The 20,267-nt window shown below is 57.1% G+C and overlaps 1 long non-coding RNA gene across 1 annotated transcript; it reads right to left on the bottom strand.

Moving 5' to 3' along the window:
* Positions 1-3,301: 3,301 nt before the first annotated feature.
* On the bottom strand, positions 3,302-19,812 carry LOC147365509 (uncharacterized). The gene is made up of 2 exons (XR_015132271.1): positions 19,020-19,812; positions 3,302-3,614 (listed from the first exon to the last, which is right to left on the bottom strand). It is a non-coding gene; the product is annotated as an uncharacterized LOC147365509 (long non-coding RNA).
* Between the last annotated feature and the right edge of the window lie 455 nt (positions 19,813-20,267).

Genomic DNA, 20,267 nt, shown 5'->3' with positions numbered 1-20,267 from the left:
TAAGAATTGGAGGTCCAAACGGTACTTGGCACCCTTGATGCGACCCACAAAGTGCCCCGACATACCGGTCTCCCTCGAGAGGAACACCGAGGTTTTCTGGCACCACTTCCTCTGAGCCCCTTCTACCCTCCTGATCTGGACAGGAGGGTCGACTCCCCTGCTTTGTCTGGAAGGGGTTCCCGACCTTCCGGTAGCAACTCAGGATGAGGCCGGTCACACGACGAAATTCCAGACGTGGCCTCCTGGGTAGTTCCACATTCTGAAGGACCCCGATTTCCCAATCCCCTTTTGATAAGAACCCGATGCCCGGACCCCTCTTCGAACTCCACCCTGTGAATGAAGTCAACACGAAGGGGCAGTGACTCCCCCGTGCATCACCCAGAAAAACCCCCAGGTTCCAAATACAGCTCGACAAGTGGCCTCTTACCCCGTGAAAACCTCGAGAGGCAAGCGGAGTTCCATGCCTCAACCCAAGACGAGGCCTGACTCTCCTGTCCCAACTCTGCAAGGACCCTGGGATCGGAGTCTGAAATGGAGAGGAACCCTGAGGTTTCTGCCTCAACTGGAGATGAGGCCCTCTTCCAATGCACCAAACCCAGTGGAGTCCCGAGAGACCCCTCCCACCTCCAGTTTCACATGCACAAGTCGAGGGAACCCAGGGTTTCCTGCCTCAACCCGAGAAAGACCTTGAGAGACCTTCTTCAACACGTCTCGAGGCCAGATTCCACTACCATGACTCAAGAGCAATGACGCACTCCCCCTCGCCACTAGCATGGAGACCCCACTTCCCTGGCGCCCCACGAGAGGCTCACTGACCTCGCCATTTTACCTCGTGAGAAACCGCACACTGGGGCCTCCTCTCGAGAAAAAAACCGAGACTCCCCCGTCATCGTGAGATGAGGGCCTTCGTCTCCTGCATGGACTAGAGACGAATCTCCCGACCTCTCTCCAAACGCCTCAGGAGGCTTGACTCCCTTTAGTCCACTCAGTGAGCTCCAAGAGATACCCGTCGCGACTCGAGAGCAGAGCGGGGGTTCCACTCGAGATGAATGCCTGTCTCCCCGGGTGCGTCTGGAATGCAACCCCGAGATCCCTGTCGACCCTGCAGAAGAACATCTGCTTCTGGACACAAGCCTAGATGAGGTCTATTGGCCGTGCAGTTACTCGAGAGCAATCCCCAGCTTTCCTTCGCAACTCGAATGGAACATTGGACTTCCCTGGGCCAACACAAGAGGCATCCTGAATTCCCCGTCGTAACTCGAGAATCCCGCCGCAACTCGAGAAAACCCAAGTGGTTCCCCCTTCATCGCAAGATGAAGCCCTTTCCCGCTACAGCGTCTCAGGAGAAGTCCCACGTTAAGAATTGGAGGTCCAAAAGGTACTTGGCACCCTTAATGTGACCCACAAACTTCCCCGACATACCGGTCTCCCTCGAGAGGAACACCGAGGTTTTCCGGCACCACTTCCTCTGAGCCCCTTCTACCCTCCTGATCTGGGCAGTAGGGTCGACTCCCCTGCTTTGTCTGGAAGGGGTTCCCTACCTTCCGGTCGCACCTCAGTTTGAGGCCGGGTCTCACGACGAAATTCCAGACGTGGCCTCGTGGGTGGTTCCACATTCCGAAGGTTTCCCGGTCCCCTCTTGATGTGAACCCGACCCGATGCCCGGAAACCCCTTCGAACTCTACCCTGTGAATTAAGTCAACACGAAGGGGCAGTGACTCGCCCGTGCATCGTCCGGAAAAATCCACAGGTTCCAAATACAGCTCGACAAGTGGCCTCTCACCCCGTGAACACCTCAGCATGCTAGCGGAGTTCCATGCCTCAACCCAAGACGAGGCCTGACTCTCCTGTCCCAAGTCTGCAGGGACCCTGCGTTCTGAGTCTGAAATCAGAGGAACCCTGTGGTTGCTGCCTCAACTGGAGATGAGGCCCTCTTTCAATTCACCAAAGCCAGTGGATCCCGAGAGGCCCCTCCCACCTACACAGTTTTCCTGACTTCTCAGAGGCACCAGGAGAAGCTCCCTGAGGTCACCTGCACAACTCGAGGGAACCGAGGGTTTCCTGCCGCAACCTGAGAAAGACCTCGAGAGTCCTTCTTCAACGCGTCTCGAGGCCCGATTCCCCTACCATGACTCGAGAGCAATGACGCGCTCCCCCTCGCCACTCGCATGGAGACCCGACTTCCCTGGTGCCCCACAGAGGCTCACAGAACTTGGCGTCATACCTCGTGAGAAACTCCACACTGGGGCCGCAGCTCGAGAAAAATTACGAGACTCCCCCGTCATCCCGAGATGAGGGCCTTCCTTTTCCCCCATGGACTAGAGTGCAATCCCGATTCCTCTCTCCAAACTCCACAGGAGGAGTGACTCCCTTTAGGCCACTCTGTGGGCTCCAACAAATACCCGTCACTACTCCAGAGGAGAATGGAGGTCTTTACTTCCACTCGCGACGAGGCCTGACTCCCTGGTTGAGTCTGGAATGCAACCGCGAGATCTGTGTCGCCCCTGGAGAGGAACATTGGCTTCTGGACACAAGCCTAGATGAGGTCTATATGCCCTGCAGTCACTCGAGAGCAATCCCCAGCTTTCTTTCGCAACTCGAATGGAACATTGGACGTGCCTGGGCCAACACAAGAGGCATCCTGAATTCCCCGTCGTAACTCGAGAATCCCGCCGCAACTCGAGAAAAACCACGTGGTTCCCCCGTCATCGCAAGATGAAGCCCTTTCCCGCTACAGCGTCTCAGGAGAAGTCCCACGTTAAGAAATGGAGGTCGAAACAGTACTTGGCACCCTTAATGGGACCCACAAAGTTCCCCGACATACCGGTCTCCCTCGAGAGGAACACTGAGGTTTTCCAGCTCCATTTCCTCTGAGCCTCTTCTACCCTCCTGATCTCGACAGGAGGGTCGACTCCCCTGCTTTCTCTGGAAGGGGTTCCCGACATTCCGGTCGCACCTCAGGATGAGGCCGGTCTAACGAGGAAATTCCAGACGTGGCCTCATGGGTGGTTCCACATTCCGAAGGACCCCGATTTCCCGGTCCCCTCTTGATAAGAACCCGATGCCCGGCCCCTCTTCGAACTCCACCCTGTGAATGAAGTCAACACGAAGGGGCAGTGACTCGCCCGTGCATTGTCCAGAATAAGCCCCAGGTTCCAAATACAGCTCGACAAGTGGCCTCTCACCCCGTGAACACCTCCAGAGGCAAGCGGAGTTCCATGCCTCAATCCAAGACGAGGCCTGACTCTCCTGTTCCAACTCTGAAACGACCCTGCAATCGGAGTCTGAAATGGAGAGGTACCCTGAGGTTCCTGCCTCAACTGGAGATGAAGCCCTCTTCCAATGCACCAAACCCAGTGGAGTCCCAAGAGGCCCCTCCCACCTCCAGTTTCCCTGACTTCTCAGAGCCACCATGAGAAGCCCCCTGAGGTCACCTGCACAAGTCGAGGGAAACCAGGGTTTCCTGCCTCAACCCGAGAAAGACCTCGAGAGACCTTCTTCAACACGTCTCGAGGCCAGATTCCCCTACCATGACTCGAGAGCAATGAAGCACTCCCCCTCGCCTCTCGCATGGAGACCCGACTTCCCTGGCGCCCCACGAGAGGCTCACTGACCTCGTCTTCGTACCTCGTGAGAAACCGCACACTGGGGCCGCCACTCGAGAACAACCCCGAGACTCACCCGTCTTCGCGAGATGAGGGCCTTCGTCTCCTGCATGGCCTAGAGAACAATCTTGCGTCCTCTCCAAACGCCTAGGAGGCTTGACTCCCTTTAGTCCACCCAGTGAGCTCCAAGAGATACCCGTTGCGACTCGAGAGCAGAGCGGGGTTTTTTGCTTCCACTCGAGATGAATGCCTGTCTCCCCGGGTGCGTCTGGAATGCAACCCCGAGATACCTGTCGCCCCTGGAGAGGAGCATTGGATTCTGGACACAAGCCTAGATGAGGTCTATTGGCCCTGCAGTCACTCGAGGGCAATCCCCAGCTTTCCTTCGCAACTCGAATGGAATATTGGACGTCCTTGGGCCAACACAAGAGGCATCCTGAATTCCCCGTCTTAACTCAAGAATCGTGCCGCAACTCGAGAAAAACCACGTGGTTCCCCCGTCATCTCAAGATGAAGCCCTTTCCCGCTACAACGTCTCAGGAGAAGTCCCACGTTAAGAATTGGAGGTCCAAACGGTACTTGGCACCCTTGATGCGACCCACAAAGTGCCCCGACATACCGGTCTCCCTCGAGAGGAACACTGAGGTTTTCCAGCTCCATTTCCTCTGAGCCTCTTCTACCCTCCTGATCTCGACAGGAGGGTCGACTCCCCTGCTTTCTCTGGAAGGGGTTCCCGACATTCCGGTCGCACCTCAGGATGAGGCCGGTCTAATGAGGAAATTCCAGACGTGGCCTCATGGGTGGTTCCACATTCCGAAGGACCCCGATTTCCTGGTCCCCTCTTGATAAGAACCCGATGCCCGGCCCCTCTTCGAACTCCACCCTGTGAATGAAGTCAACACGAAGGGGCAGTGACTCGCCCGTGCATTGTCCAGAATAAGCCCCAGGTTCCAAATACAGCTCGACAAGTGGCCTCTCACCCCGTGAACACCTCCAGAGGCAAGCGGAGTTCCATGCCTCAATCCAAGACGAGGCCTGACTCTCCTGTTCCAACTCTGAAACGACCCTGCAATCGGAGTCTGAAATGGAGAGGTACCCTGAGGTTCCTGCCTCAACTGGAGATGAGGCCCTCTTCCAATGCACCAAACCCAGTGGAGTCCCGAGAGGCCCCTCCCAACTCCAGTTTTCCTGACTTCTCACAGCCACCATGAGAAGCCCCCTGAGGTCACCTGCACAAGTCGAGGGAAGCCAGGGTTTCCTGCTTCAAACCGAGAAAGTCCTCGAGAGACCTTCTTCAACACGTGTCGAGGCCAGATTCCCCTATCATGACTCGAGAGCAATGACGGGCTACCCCTCGCCACTCGCATGGTGACCCGACTTCCCTGGCGCCCCACGAGAGGCTCACTGACCTCGCCGTCGTACCTCGCGAGAAACAGCACACTGGGGCCGCCGCTCGAAAACAATCCCGAGACTCCCCCGTCATCGCGAGATGAGGGTCTTCGTCTCCTGCATGGCCTAGAGAACAATCTCGCGACCTCTCTCCAAACGCCTCAGGAGGCTTGACTCCCTTTAATCCACCCAGTGAGCTCCAAGAGATACCCGTCCTGACTCGAGAGCAGAGCGTGGTTCTTTGCTTCCACTCGAGATGAATCCCTTACTCCCCGGGTGCGTGGAATGCAACCCCGAGATCCCTGTCGCCCCTGGAGAGGAACATTGGCTTCTGGACACAAGCCTAGATGAGGTCTATTGGCCGTGCAGTCACTCGAGAGCAATCCCCAGCATTCCTTCCCAACTCGAATGGAAGATTGGACTTCCCTGGGCCAACACAAGAGGCCTCCTGAATTCCCCGTCGTAACTCGAGAATCCCGCCACAACTTGAGAAAAACCACGTGGTTCCCCCGTCATCACAGGATGAAGCCCTTTTCCGGTACAGCGTCTCAGGAGAAGTCCCACGTTAGGAATTGAGGTCGAAACGGTACTTGGCACCCTTGATGCGACCCACAAACTTCCCCGACATACCGGTCTCCCTCGAGAGGAACACCGAGGATTTCCGGCACCACTTCCTCTGAGCCCCTTCTACCCTCCTGATCTGGACAGGAGGTTCGACTCCCCTGCTTTGTCTGGAAGGGGTTCCCGACCTTCCGATCTCACCTCAGGATGAGGCCGGTCTCAGGACGACATTCCAGACGTGGTCTCGTGGGTGGTTCCATATCGCGAAGGACCCCGATTTCCAGGTGACCCCTTGATAAGGACCCGATGCCCGGACACCTCTTCGAACTTCACCCTGTGAATTAAGTCAACACCAAGGGGCAGTGACTCGCCCGTGCATCGTCCGGAAAAAAACCCAGGTTCCAAATACAGCTCGACAAGTGGCCTCTCTCCCCGGGGACACCTCGAGAGGCAAGCGGATTTCCATGCCTCAACACAAGACGAGGCCTGACTCTCCTGTCGCAAGTCTGCAGGGACCCTGCGATCGGAGTCTGAAATCAGAGGAACCCTGAGGTTCCTGCCTCAACTGGAGATGAGGCCCTCTTCCAATGCACCAAACCCAGTGGAGTCCCGAGAGGCCCCTCCCACCTCCAGTTTCCCTGACTTCTCAGAGCCACCGAGAGAAGCCCCCTGAGGTCACCTGAACAAGTCCTGGGAAGCCAGGGATTCCTGCCTCAACCCGAGAAAGACCTCGAGAGACCTTCTTCAACACGTCTCGAGGTCAGAATCCCCTACCATGACTCGAGAGCAATGACGCGCTCCCCCTCGCCACTCGCATGGAGAACGGACTTCCCTCGCGCCCCATGAGAGACTCAATGACCTCGCCGTCGTACCTCGTGAGAATCCGCACACTGGGGCTGCCGCTCGAGAACAACCACGAGACTCCCCCGTCATCGCGAGATGAGGGCCTTCGTCTCCTGCATGGCCTAGAGACCAATCTCGCGACCTCTCTTGAAACGCCTCAGGAGGCTTAACACCCTTTAGTCCACCCAGTGAGCTCCAAGAGATACCCGTCGCGACTCGAGAGCAGAGCGGGGTTCTTTGCTTCCACTCGAGATGAATGCCTGTCTCCCCGGGTGCGTCTGGAATGCAACCCCGAGATCCCTGTCGCCTCTGGAGAAGAACAGTGGCTTCTGGACACAAGCCTAGATGAGGTCTATTGGCTCTGCAGTCACTCGAGAGCAATCCCCAGCTTTCCTTCCCAACTCAATGGAAGATTGGACTTCCCTGTGCCAACACAAGAGGCATCCTGAATTCCCCGTCGTAACTCGAGAATCCCGCCGCAACTCGAGAAAAACCACGTGGTTTCCCCGTCATCGCAAGATGAAGCCCTTTCCCGCTACAGCATCTCAGGAGAAGTCCCACGTTAGGAATTGCAGGTCGACTGTACATGGCACTCTTGATGCGACCCACAAAGCTGCCTGACATCCCGTGTCCCTCGAGAGGAACACCGAGGTTTTCCGGCACCACTTCCTCTGAGCCCCTTCTACCCTCCTGATCTCCACAGGAGGGTCGACTCCCCTGCTTTGTCTGGAAGGGGTTCCCGACCTTGCCGTCACACTTCAGGATGAGGCCGGTCTCACGACGACATTCCAGACGAGGCCTCGTGGGTGCTTCCACATTGCGAAGGACCCCGATTACGCGGTGCCCTCTTGATAAGACCCCGATGCCCGGACACCTCTTCGAACTCCACCATGTGAATTAAGTCAACACGAAGGGGCAGTGACTCGCCCGTGCATCGTCCGGAAAAAGCCCCAGGTTCCAAATACAGCTCGACAAGTGGCCTCACTCCCCGGGGATACCTCGAGAGGCAAGCGGATTTCCATGCCTCAACCCAAGACGAGGCCTGACTCTCCTGTCCCAAGTCTGCAGGGACCTTGTGTTCGGAGTCTGAAATCAGAGGTACCCTGAGGTTCCTGCCTCAACTGGAGATGAGGCCCTCTTCCAATGCACCAAAGCCAGTGGAGTCCCGAGAGGCCCCTCCCACGTCCACCGTTTCCCTGACTTATCAGAGGAACCATGAAAATCTCCCTGAGGTCACCTGCACAAGTCGAGGGAACCGAGGGTTTCCTGCCGCCACCCGAGAAAGACCTCAAGAGACTTTCTTCAACACGTCTCGAGGCCAGATTCCCCTACCATGACTCAAGAGCAATGACGCGATCGCCCTCGCCACCCGCATGGAGACCCGACTTCCATGGTGCCCCACGAGAGGCTCACTGAGCTTGGCGTCGTACCTCGTGAGAAACCCCACACTGTGGCCGCCGCTCGAGAAAAACCCCGAGACTCCACCGTCATCCCGAGATGAGGGCTTTCTTTTTCCCCCATGGCCTAGAGCGCAACCCCGATTCCTCTCTCCAAACTCCACAGGAGGAGTGGCTCCCTTTAGGCCACTCTGTGGGCTCCAAAAAATACCCATCACTACTCCAGAGGGGAATGGATGTATTTGCTTCCCCTCGCGACGATGCCTGACTCCCTGGGTGAGTCTGATATGCAAACCCGAGATCTGTGTCGCTTCAGGAGAGGAAGATTGGCTTCTGGACACAAGCCTAGATGAGGTCTATTTGCCCTGCAGTCACTGGAGAGCAATCCCCAGCTTTCCTTCGCAACTCGAATGGAACATTGTACTTCCCTGGGCCAACACAAGAGGCATCCTGAATTCCCCGTCATAACTCGAGAATCCCGCCGCAACTCGAGAAAAACCACGTGGTTCCCCCATCACCGCAAGATGAAGCCCTTTCCCGCTACAGCGTCTCAGGAGAAGTCCCACGTTAAGAATTGGATGTCCAAATGGTACTTGGCACCCTTGATGCGACCCAGAAATTTCCCCGACATCCCGGTCTCCCTCGAGAGGAACACCGAAGTTTTCTGGCACCACATCCTCTGAGCCCCTTCTAACCTCCTGATTTCGACAGGAGGGTCAAATCCCCTGCTTTGTCTGGAAGGGGTTCCCGACCTTCCAGTCGCACCTCGGGATGAGGCTGGTCTCACGAAGGCATTCCAGAATTGGCCTCGTGGGTGGTTCCACATTCCGAAGGACCCAGATTTCCCGGTTCCCTCTTGATATGAACCTGATGCCCGGACACCTCTTCCAACTCCACCCTGTGAATGAAGTCCACACGAAGGGGCAGTGACTCGCCCGTGCATCGTCCAGAAAAACCCCAGGTTCCAAATACACCTCCACAAGTGACCTCTCACCCCGTGAACACCTCGAGAGGCTAGCGGAGTTCCATGCCTCAAACCAAGACGAGGCCTGACTCTCCTGTCCCAACTCTGCAAGGACCCAGCGATCGGAGTCTGAAATGGAGAGGAACGCTGAGGTTCCTGCCTCAACTGGAGATGAGGTCCTCTTCCAATGCACCAAACCCAGTGGAGTCCCGAGAGGCCCCTCCCAACTCCAGTTTACCTGACTTCTCACAGCCACCATGAGACGCCTCCTTAGGTCACCAGCACTAGTCGAGGGAACCCAAGGTTTCCTACCTCAAATCGAGAAAGACCTCGAGAGACCTTCTTCAACACGTCTCGAGGCCAGATTCCCCTACCCTGACTCAAGAGCAATGACGAGCTCCCCGTCGCCACTCGCATGGAGACCCGACTTCCCTGGCGCCGCACGAGAGGCTCCCTGACCTCGCCGTCGTACTTCGTGAGAAACCGCACCATGGAGTGGCCGATCGAGAAAAACCCAGTGACTCCCCCGTCATCGCGAGATGAGGGCCTTCATCTCCTGCATGGCCTAGAGACCAATCTCGCGACCTCTCTCCAAACGCCCCAGGAGTCTTGACTCCCTTTAGTCCACTCAGTGAGCTCCCAAAGATACCCGTCGCGACTCCAGAGCAGAGCGGGCTTCTTTGCTTCCACTCGAGATGAATGCCTGTCTCCCAGGGTGCGTCTGGAATGCAACCCCGAGATTCCTGTCGACCCTGGAGAGGAACATAGGCTTCTGGACACAAGCCTACATGAGGTCTACTTGCCCTGCAGTCACTCGAGAGCAATCCCCAGCTTTCCTTCGAAACTCGAATGGAACATTGGACATCCCTGGGCCAACACAAGAGACATCCTGAATTCCCCGTCGTAACTCGAGAATCCCGCCGCAACTCGAAAAACCATGTGGTTCCCCCGTCATCGCAAGTTGAAGCCCTTTCCCGCTACAGCGTCTCAGGAGAAGTCCCACATTAAGAATTGGAAGACGAAACCCTACTTGGCACCCTTAATGCGACCCACAGAGTTCCCCGACATCCCGGTCTCCCTCAAGAGGAACACCGAGGTTTTCCAGCACCAGTTCCTCTGAGCCGCTTCTACCCTCCTGATCTGGACAGGAGGGTCGACTCCCCTGCTTTGTCTGGAAGGGGTTCCCGACCTTCCGGTCGCACCTCAGGATAAGGCCGGTCTAACGACGAAATTCCAGACTTGGCCTCGTGGGTGGTTCCACATTCCGAAGGACCCCGATTTCACCGTCCCCTCTTGATGAGAACCCGATGCCCGGACACCTCTTCGAACTCCACCCTGTGAATGAAGTCAACACGAAGGGGCAGTGACTCGCCCGTTCATCGTCCGGAAAAACTCCAGGTTCCAAATACACCTCCACAAGTGACCTCTCACCCCATGAACACCTCGAGAGGCTAGCGGAGTTCCATTCCTCAACCCAAGACAAAGCCTGACTCTCCTGTGCCAGGTCTGCAGGGACCCTGTGTTCCCAGTCTGAAATCAGAGGAACCCTGAGGTTCCTGCCTAAACTGGAGATGAGGCCCTCTTCCAATGCACCAAACCCAGTGGAGTCCCGAGAGGCCCCTCACACCTCCACAGTTTCCCTGACTTCTCAGAGGCACCATGAGAAGCTCCCTGAGGTCACCTGCACAAATCCAGGGAACCGAGGTTTTCCTGCCGCCACCCGAGAAAGACCTGGAGAGTCCTTCTTCAACGCGTCTCAAGGCCCGATTCCCCTACCATGACTCGAGAGCAGTGACGGGCTCCCCCTGGCCACTCTCCTGGAGACCCGACTTCCTTGGTGCCCCACGAGAGGCTCACTGAGCTTGGGGTCGTACCTCGTGAGAAACCGCACACTCGGGCCGCCGCTCAAGAAAAACCCCGAGACTCCCCCCTCATCCCGAGATGAGGGCCTTCGTTTCCCCCATGGCCGAGAGCGCAATCCCAATTCCTCTCTCCAAACTCCACAGGAGGAATGGCTCCCTTTAGGCCACTCTGTGGGCTCCAACAAATACCCGCCACTACTCCAGAGGAGAATGGAGGTCTTTGCTTCCACTCGCGAGGAGGCCTGACTCCCTGGGGGAGTCTAGAATGCAACCCCGAGATCTGTGTCGCCCCTGGAGAGGAACATTGGCTTCTGGACACAAGCCTAGATGAGGTCTATTTGCCCTGCAGTCACTCGAGAGCAATCCCAAGCTCTCCTTCCCAACTCAATGGAACATTGGACTTCCCTGGGCCAACACAACAGGCATCCGGAATTCCCCATCGTAACTCGAGAATCCTGCCGCAACTCGAGGAAAAGCACGTGGTTCCCCCGTCAGCGCAAGATGAAGCCCTTTTCCGCTACAGCGACTCAGGAGAAGTCCCACATTAAGAATTGGTGGTCCAATCGGTACTTGGCAACCTTGATGCGACCCACAAAGTTGCCCGACATACAGGTCTCCGTCGAGAGGAACACCGAGGTTTTCGGGCACTACTTCCTCTGAGCCACTTCTACCCTCCTGATCTTCACAGGAGGGTCGACTCACCTGCTTTGTCTGGAAGGGGTCCCGACCTTCCGGTCGCACCTCAGGATGAGGCCGGTCTCACGACGACATTTCAGACGTGGCCTCGTGGGTGCTTCCACATTGCGAAGCACCCCGATTTCCCGGTCCCCTCTTGATAAGAACCCGATGCCCAGACCCCTCTTCGAACTCCAACCTGTGAATGAAGTCAACACGAATGGGCAGTGACTCATCCGTGCATCCTCCGGAAAAACACCCAGGTTCCAAATAGAGTTCGACAAGTGGCCTCTCACCCCGTGAAGACTTCGCGAGGCAAGCGGAGTTCCATGCCTCAACCCAAGACGAGGCCTGACTCTCCTGTCCCAACTCTGCAAGGACCCTGCGATCGGAGTCTGAAATGGAGAGGAACCCAAAGGTTCCTGCCTCAACTGGAGATGAGGCCCTCTTGCCAAGCACCAAACCCAGTGGAGTCCCGAGAAGCCCCTCCCAACTCCAGTTTCCCTGACTTCTCAGAGCCACCATGAGAAGCCCACAGAGGTCACCTGCACAAGTTGAGGGAACCCAGGGTTTCCTGCCTCAAGCCGAGAATGAACTCGAGAGACCTTCTTCAACAGGTCTTGAGGCCAGATTCCCCTACCATGACTCAAGAGAAATGACGTGCTCCCCCTCGCCACTCGCATGGAGTCCCGACTTCCCTGGCACCCCACCAGAGGCTCACTGACCTCGCCGTCGTACCTCGCGAGAAACAGCACACTGGGGCCGCCGCTCGAAAACAATCCCGAGACTCCCCCGTCATCGCGAGATGAGAGTCTTCGTCTCCTGCATGGCCTAGACAACAATCTCGCGACCTCTCTCCAAACGCCTCAGGAGGCTTGACTCCCTTTAATCCACCCAGTGAGCTCCAAGAGATACCCGTCCTGACTCGAGAGCAGAGCGTGGTTCTTTGCTTCCACTCGAGATGAATCCCTGTCTCCCCGGGTGCGTGGAATGCAACCCCAAGATCCCTGTCGCTCCTGGAGAGGAACACTGGCTTCTGGACACAGGCATAGATGAGGTCTATTGGCCGTGCAGTCACTCGAGAGCAATCCCCAGCATTCCTTCCCAACTCGATGGAAGATTGGACTTCCCTGGGCCAACACAAGAGGCATCCTGAATTCCCCGTCGTAACTCGAGAATCCCGCCGCAACTCGAGTAAGACCACGTGGTTCCCCCGTCATCGCAAGATGAAGCCCTTTCCCGCTACAGCGTCTCAGGAGAAGTCCCACGTTAAGAATTGGAGGTCCAAACGGAACTTGGCACCCTTGATGTGACCCACAAAGTTCCCCGACATCCCGGTCTCCCTCGAGAGGAACACCGAGGTTTTCGGGCACCACTTCCTCTGAGCCCCTTCTACCTTCCTGATCTCGACAGGAGCGTCGACTCCTCTGCTTTGTCTGGAAGGGGTTGCCGACCTTCCGGTCGAACCTCAGGATGAGGCCGTTCTCACGACGACATTCCAGATGTGGCCTCGTGGGTGGTTCCACATTCTGAAGGAACCCGATATCCCGGTCCCCTCTTGATATGAACCCGATGCCCGGACACCTCTTCGAATTCCACCCTGTGAATGAAGTCAACACGAACAGGTAGTGACTCGCCCGTGCATCGTCCGGAAAACCCCCAGGTTACAAATACAGCTCGAGAAGTGGCCTCTCACCACGTGAACACCTCGAGAGGCTAGCTGAGTTCCATGCCTCAACCCAAGACCAGGCCTGACTCTCCTGTCCCCAGTCTGCAGGGACCCTGTGTTTGGTGTCTGAAATCAGAGGAACACTGAGGTTCCTGCCTCAACTGGAGATGAGGCCCTCTTCCAATGCACCAAACCCAGTTGAGGCCCGAGAAGCCCCTTCCAACTCCAGTTTCCCTGACTTCTCAGAGCCACCATGAGAAGCCCCTGAGGTCACATGCACAAGACGAGGGAACCCAGGGTTTCCTGCCTCAACCCGAGAAAGACCTAGAGAGACCTTCTTCAACACGTCTCGAGGCCAGATTCCCCTACCATGACTCCAGAGCAATGACGCGCTCCCCCTCGCCACTTGCATGGAGACCCGACTTCCCTGGCGCCCCACGAGAGGCTACTGTCCTCGCCGTTGTACCTCGTGAGAAACCCTACACTGGGGCCGCCGCTCGAGAACAACCCCGAGACTCCCCCGTGATCGCGATATGAGGGCCTTCGTCTCTTGCATGGCCTAGAGACCAATCTCGCGACCTCTCTCCAAACGCCACAGGAGGCTTCACTCCCTTAAGTCCACTCAGTGAGCTCCAGCAGATACCTGTCGCGACTCGAGAGCAGAGCAGGCTTCTTTGCTTCCACTGGAGATGAATGCCTGTCTCCCCGGGTGCGTCTGGAATGCAACCCCCAGATCCCTGTCGCCCCTGGAGAGGAACATAGGCTTCTGGACACAAGCCTACATGAGGTCTACTTGCCCTGCAGTCACTCGAGAGCAATCCCCAGCTTTCCTTCGAAACTCGAATGGAACATTGGACATCCCTGGGCCAACACAAGAGACATCCTGAATTCCCCGTCGTAACTCGAGAATCCCGCCGCAACTCGAAAAACCATGTGGTTCCCCCGTCATCGCAAGTTGAAGCCCTTTCCCGCTACAGCGTCTCAGGAGAAGTCCCACATTAAGAATTGGAAGACGAAACCCTACTTGGCACCCTTAATGCGACCCACAGAGTTCCCCGACATCCCGGTCTCCCTCAAGAGGAACACCGAGGTTTTCCAGCACCAGTTCCTCTGAGCCGCTTCTACCCTCCTGATCTGGACAGGAGGGTCGACTCCCCTGCTTTGTCTGGAAGGGGTTCCCGACCTTCCGGTCGCACCTCAGGATAAGGCCGGTCTAACGACGAAATTCCAGACTTGGCCTCGTGGGTGGTTCCACATTCCGAAGGACCCCGATTTCACCGTCCCCTCTTGATGAGAACCCGATGCCCGGACACCTCTTCGAACTCCACCCTGTGAATGAAGTCAACACGAAGGGGCAGTGACTCGCCCGTTCATCGTCCGGAAAAACTCCAGGTTCCAAATACACCTCCACAAGTGACCTCTCACCCCATGAACACCTCGAGAGGCTAGCGGAGTTCCATTCCTCAACCCAAGACAAAGCCTGACTCTCCTGTGCCAGGTCTGCAGGGACCCTGTGTTCCCAGTCTGAAATCAGAGGAACCCTGAGGTTCCTGCCTAAACTGGAGATGAGGCCCTCTTCCAATGCACCAAACCCAGTGGAGTCCCGAGAGGCCCCTCACACCTCCACAGTTTCCCTGACTTCTCAGAGGCACCATGAGAAGCTCCCTGAGGTCACCTGCACAAATCCAGGGAACCGAGGTTTTCCTGCCGCCACCCGAGAAAGACCTGGAGAGTCCTTCTTCAACGCGTCTCAAGGCCCGATTCCCCTACCATGACTCGAGAGCAGTGACGGGCTCCCCCTGGCCACTCTCCTGGAGACCCGACTTCCTTGGTGCCCCACGAGAGGCTCACTGAGCTTGGGGTCGTACCTCGTGAGAAACCGCACACTCGGGCCGCCGCTCAAGAAAAACCCCGAGACTCCCCCCTCATCCCGAGATGAGGGCCTTCGTTTCCCCCATGGCCGAGAGCGCAATCCCAATTCCTCTCTCCAAACTCCACAGGAGGAATGGCTCCCTTTAGGCCACTCTGTGGGCTCCAACAAATACCCGCCACTACTCCAGAGGAGAATGGAGGTCTTTGCTTCCACTCGCGAGGAGGCCTGACTCCCTGGGGGAGTCTAGAATGCAACCCCGAGATCTGTGTCGCCCCTGGAGAGGAACATTGGCTTCTGGACACAAGCCTAGATGAGGTCTATTTGCCCTGCAGTCACTCGAGAGCAATCCCAAGCTCTCCTTCCCAACTCAATGGAACATTGGACTTCCCTGGGCCAACACAACAGGCATCCGGAATTCCCCATCGTAACTCGAGAATCCTGCCGCAACTCGAGGAAAAGCACGTGGTTCCCCCGTCAGCGCAAGATGAAGCCCTTTTCCGCTACAGCGACTCAGGAGAAGTCCCACATTAAGAATTGGTGGTCCAATCGGTACTTGGCAACCTTGATGCGACCCACAAAGTTGCCCGACATACAGGTCTCCGTCGAGAGGAACACCGAGGTTTTCGGGCACTACTTCCTCTGAGCCACTTCTACCCTCCTGATCTTCACAGGAGGGTCGACTCACCTGCTTTGTCTGGAAGGGGTCCCGACCTTCCGGTCGCACCTCAGGATGAGGCCGGTCTCACGACGACATTTCAGACGTGGCCTCGTGGGTGCTTCCACATTGCGAAGCACCCCGATTTCCCGGTCCCCTCTTGATAAGAACCCGATGCCCAGACCCCTCTTCGAACTCCAACCTGTGAATGAAGTCAACACGAATGGGCAGTGACTCATCCGTGCATCCTCCGGAAAAACACCCAGGTTCCAAATAGAGTTCGACAAGTGGCCTCTCACCCCGTGAAGACTTCGCGAGGCAAGCGGAGTTCCATGCCTCAACCCAAGACGAGGCCTGACTCTCCTGTCCCAACTCTGCAAGGACCCTGCGATCGGAGTCTGAAATGGAGAGGAACCCAAAGGTTCCTGCCTCAACTGGAGATGAGGCCCTCTTGCCAAGCACCAAACCCAGTGGAGTCCCAAGAAGCCCCTCCCAACTCCAGTTTCCCTGACTTCTCAGAGCCACCATGAGAAGCCCACAGAGGTCACCTGCACAAGTTGAGGGAACCCAGGGTTTCCTGCCTCAAGCCGAGAATGAACTCGAGAGACCTTCTTCAACAGGTCTCGAGGCCAGATTCCCCTACCATGACTCAAGAGAAATGACGTGCTCCCCCTCGCCACTCGCATGGAGTCCCGACTTCCCTGGCACCCCACCAGAGGCTCACTGACCTCGCCGTCGTACCTCGCGAGAAACAGCACACTGGGGCCGCCGCTCGAAAACAATCCCGAGACTCCCCCGTCATCGCGAGATGAGAGTCTTCGTCTCCTGCATGGCCTAGACAACAATCTCGCGACCTCTCTCCAAACGCCTCAGGAGGCTTGACTCCCTTTAATCCACCCAGTGAGCTCCAAGAGATACCCGTCCTGACTCGAGAGCAGAGCGTGGTTCTTTGCTTCCACTCGAGATGAATCCCTGTCTCCCCGGGTGCGTGGAATGCAACCCCGAGATCCCTGTCGCTCCTGGAGAGGAACATTGGCTTCTGGACACAAGCCCAGATGAGGTCTATTGGCCCTGCAGTCACTCGAGAGCAATCCCCATCTTTCCTTCGCAATTCGAATGGAAGATTGGACTTCCCCGGGCCAACACAAGAGGCATCCTGAATTCCCCGTCGTAACTCGAGTATCCCGCCGCAACTCGAGAAAAAGCACGTGGTTCCACCATCATCGCAAAATGAAGCCCTTTCCCTCTACACTGTCTCAGGAGAAGTCCCACCTTAGGAATTGGAGTTCGAAACGGTACTTGGTACCCTAGATGCGACCCACAAAGTTCCCCGGCGTCCCGGTCTCCTTCGAGAGGAACACTGAGGTTTTCCGGCTCCACTTCCTCTGAGCCTCTTCTACCCTCCTGATCCGGACAGGAGGGTCGACTCCCCTGCTTTGTCTGGAAGGGGTTCCCGACCTTCCGGTCGCACCTCAGGATGAGGCTGGTCTCACGACGACATTCCAGACGTGGCCTCGTGGGGGGTCCACATTGCGAAGGACCCCGATTACCCGGTGCCCTCTTGATAAGAACCAGATACCCGGAGACCTCTTCGAACGCCACCCTGTGAATCAAGTCAACAAGAAGTGGCAGTGACTCGCCCGTGCATCGTCCGGAAAACCCCCAGGTTCCAAATTCACCTCGACAAGTGGCCTCTCTCCCCGGGGACACCTCGAGAGGCAAGTGGAGTTCCATGCCTCAACCCAAGACGAGGCCTGACTCTCCTGCCCCAAGTGTGCAGGGACCCTGCGATCGGAGTCTGACATCAGAGGAACCCTGAGGTTCCTGCCTCAACTGGAGATGAGGCCCTCTTCCAATGCACCAAACCCAGTGGTGTCCCGAGAGGCCCCTCCCACCTCCAGTTTCCCTGACTTCTCAGAGCCACCATGAGAAGCCGCTGAGATCATCTGCACAACTCCAGGGACCCCAGTGTTTCCTGCCTCAACCCGAGAAAGACCTCGAGAGACCTTTTTCAACACGTCTCGAGGCCAGATTCCCCTACCATGACTCCAGAGCAATGACGCGCTCCCCCTCGCCACTTGCATGGAGACCCGACTTAACTGGCGCCCCACCAGAGGCTCACTGACCGCGCCGTCGTACCTCGTGAGAAACTGCACCCTGGGGCCGCCGCTCGAGAACAACCCCGAGACTCCCCCGTCATCGCGTGATGAGGGCCATCTTCTCCTGCATGGCCTAGAGACCAATCTCGCGACCTCTCTTCAAATGCCTCAGGAGGCTTGACTCCCTTTAGTCCACCCAGTGAGCTCCAGGAGATACCCGTCGCGACTCGAGAGATGAGCGGGGTGCTTTGCTTCCACTCGAGATGAATGCCTGTCTCCCCGGGTGCGTCTGGAATGCAACCCCGAAATTCCTGTCGCCCGTGGAGTGGAACACTGGCTTCTGGACACAAGCCAAATGAGGTCTATTGGCCCTGCAGTCACTCGAGAGCAATGCCCAGCTTTCCTTCGCAACTCGAATGGAAGATTGCACTTCCCTGGGCCAACACAAGAGGCATCCTGAATTCCCCGTCGTAACTCGAGAATCCTGCCGCAACTCGAGAAAATCCATGTGGTTCCCCCGTCATCGCAAGATGAAGCCCTTTCCCGCTGCAGCGTCTCAGGAGAGGTCCCACCTTAGGAATTGGAGTTCGAAACGGTACTTGGCACCCTTGATACGACCCACAAAGTTCCCCGACATCCCGGTCTCCCTCGAGAGGAACCCCGAGGTTTTCCGGCACCACTTCCTCTGAGCCCCTTCTACCCTCCTGATCTCCACAGGAGGGTCGACTCCCCTGCTTTGTCTGGAAGGGGTTCCCGACCTTCCGGTCGCACCTCAGGATGAGGCCGGTCTCACGACGACATTCCAGACGTGGCCTCGTGGGGGGTTCCACATTGCGAAGGACCCCGATTACCCGGTGCCCTCTTGATAAGAACCAGATACCCGGAGACCTCTTCGAACTCCACCCTGTGAATCAAGTCAACAAGAAGTGGCAGTGACTCGCCCGTGCATCGTCCGGAAAACCCCCAGGTTCCAAATTCACCTCGACAAGTGGCCTCTGTCCCCGGGGACACCTCGAGAGGCAAGTGGAGTTCCATGCCTCAACCCAAGACCAGGCCTGACTCTCCTTTCCCCGTCTGCAGGGACCCTGCGATCGGAGTCTGAAATCAGAGGAACCCTGAGGTTCCTGCCTCAACTGGAGATGAGGCCCTCTTCCAATGCACCTAACCCATTGGAATCCCGAGAGGCCCCTCCCACCTCCAGTTTCCCTGACTTCTCAGAGCCACCATGAGAAGCCCCCTGAGGTCACCTGCACAAGTCGAGGGAACCCAGAGTTTCCTGCCTCAACCCGAGAAAGACCTCAAGAGACCTTCGTCAACATGTCTCGAGGCCAGATTCCCCTAGCATGACTCGAGAGCAATGACGCGCTCTCCCTCGCCACTGGCATGGAGACCCGACTTCCCTGGCGCCCCACGAGAGACTCACTGACCTCGCCGTCGTACCTCGTGAGAAACCGCACACTGGGGCCGCCGCTCGAGAACAACCCCGAGAATACCCGGTCATCGCGAGAGGAGGGCCTTCGTCTCCTGCATGGCCTAGAGACCAATCTCGCGACCTCTCTCCAAACGCCTCAGGAGGCTTGACTCCCTTTAGTCCACCCAGTGAGCTCCAAGAGATACCCGTCGCGACTCGAGAGCAGAGCGGGGTTCTTTGCTTCCACTCGAGATGAATGCCTGTCTCCCCGGGTGCGTCTGGAATGCAACCCCGAGATCCCTGTCGCCCCTGGAGAGGAACATTGGCTTCTGGACACAAGCCCAGATGAGGTCTATTGGCCCTGCAGTCACTCGAGAGCAATCCCCAGCTTTCCTTCGCAACTCGAATGGAAGATTGGACTTCCCCGGGCCAACACAAGAGGCATCCTGAATTCCCCGTCGTAACTCGAGTATCCCGCCGCAACTCGAGAAAAAGCACGTGGTTCCACCATCATCGCAAAATGAAGCCCTTTCCCTCTACACTGTCTCAGGAGAAGTCCCACCTTAGGAATTGGAGTTCGAAACGGTACTTGGTACCCTAGATGCGACCCACAAAGTTCCCCGGCGTCCCGGTCTCCTTCGAGAGGAACACTGAGGTTTTCCGGCTCCACTTCCTCTGAGCCTCTTCTACCCTCCTGATCCGGACAGGAGGGTCGACTCCCCTGCTTTGTCTGGAAGGGGTTCCCGACCTTCCGGTCGCACCTCAGGATGAGGCTGGTCTCACGACGACATTCCAGACGTGGCCTCGTGGGGGGTCCACATTGCGAAGGACCCCGATTACCCGGTGCCCTCTTGATAAGAACCAGATACCCGGAGACCTCTTCGAACACCACCCTGTGAATCAAGTCAACAAGAAGTGGCAGTGACTCGCCCGTGCATCGTCCGGAAAACCCCCAGGTTCCAAATTCACCTCGACAAGTGGCCTCTCTCCCCGGGGACACCTCGAGAGGCAAGCGGAGTTCCATGCCTCAACCCAAGACGAGGCCTGACTCTCCTGCCCCAAGTGTGCAGGGACCCTGCGATCGGAGTCTGACATCAGAGGAACCCTGAGGTTCCTGCCTCAACTGGAGATGAGGCCCTCTTCCAATGCACCAAACCCAGTGGTGTCCCGAGAGGCCCCTCCCACCTCCAGTTACCCTGACTTCTCAGAGCCACCATGAGAAGCCGCTGAGATCATCTGCACAACTCCAGGGACCCCAGTGTTT

Source organism: Bos grunniens, chromosome 9 (assembly GCF_055505025.1).
Source record: "Bos grunniens cultivar Pamir isolate PY7600 chromosome 9, Bosgru_T2T1.0, whole genome shotgun sequence".
NCBI classification, from domain to species: Eukaryota; Metazoa; Chordata; class Mammalia; order Artiodactyla; family Bovidae; genus Bos; species Bos grunniens.
This window is presented reverse-complemented; position numbering and strand designations above follow the sequence as displayed.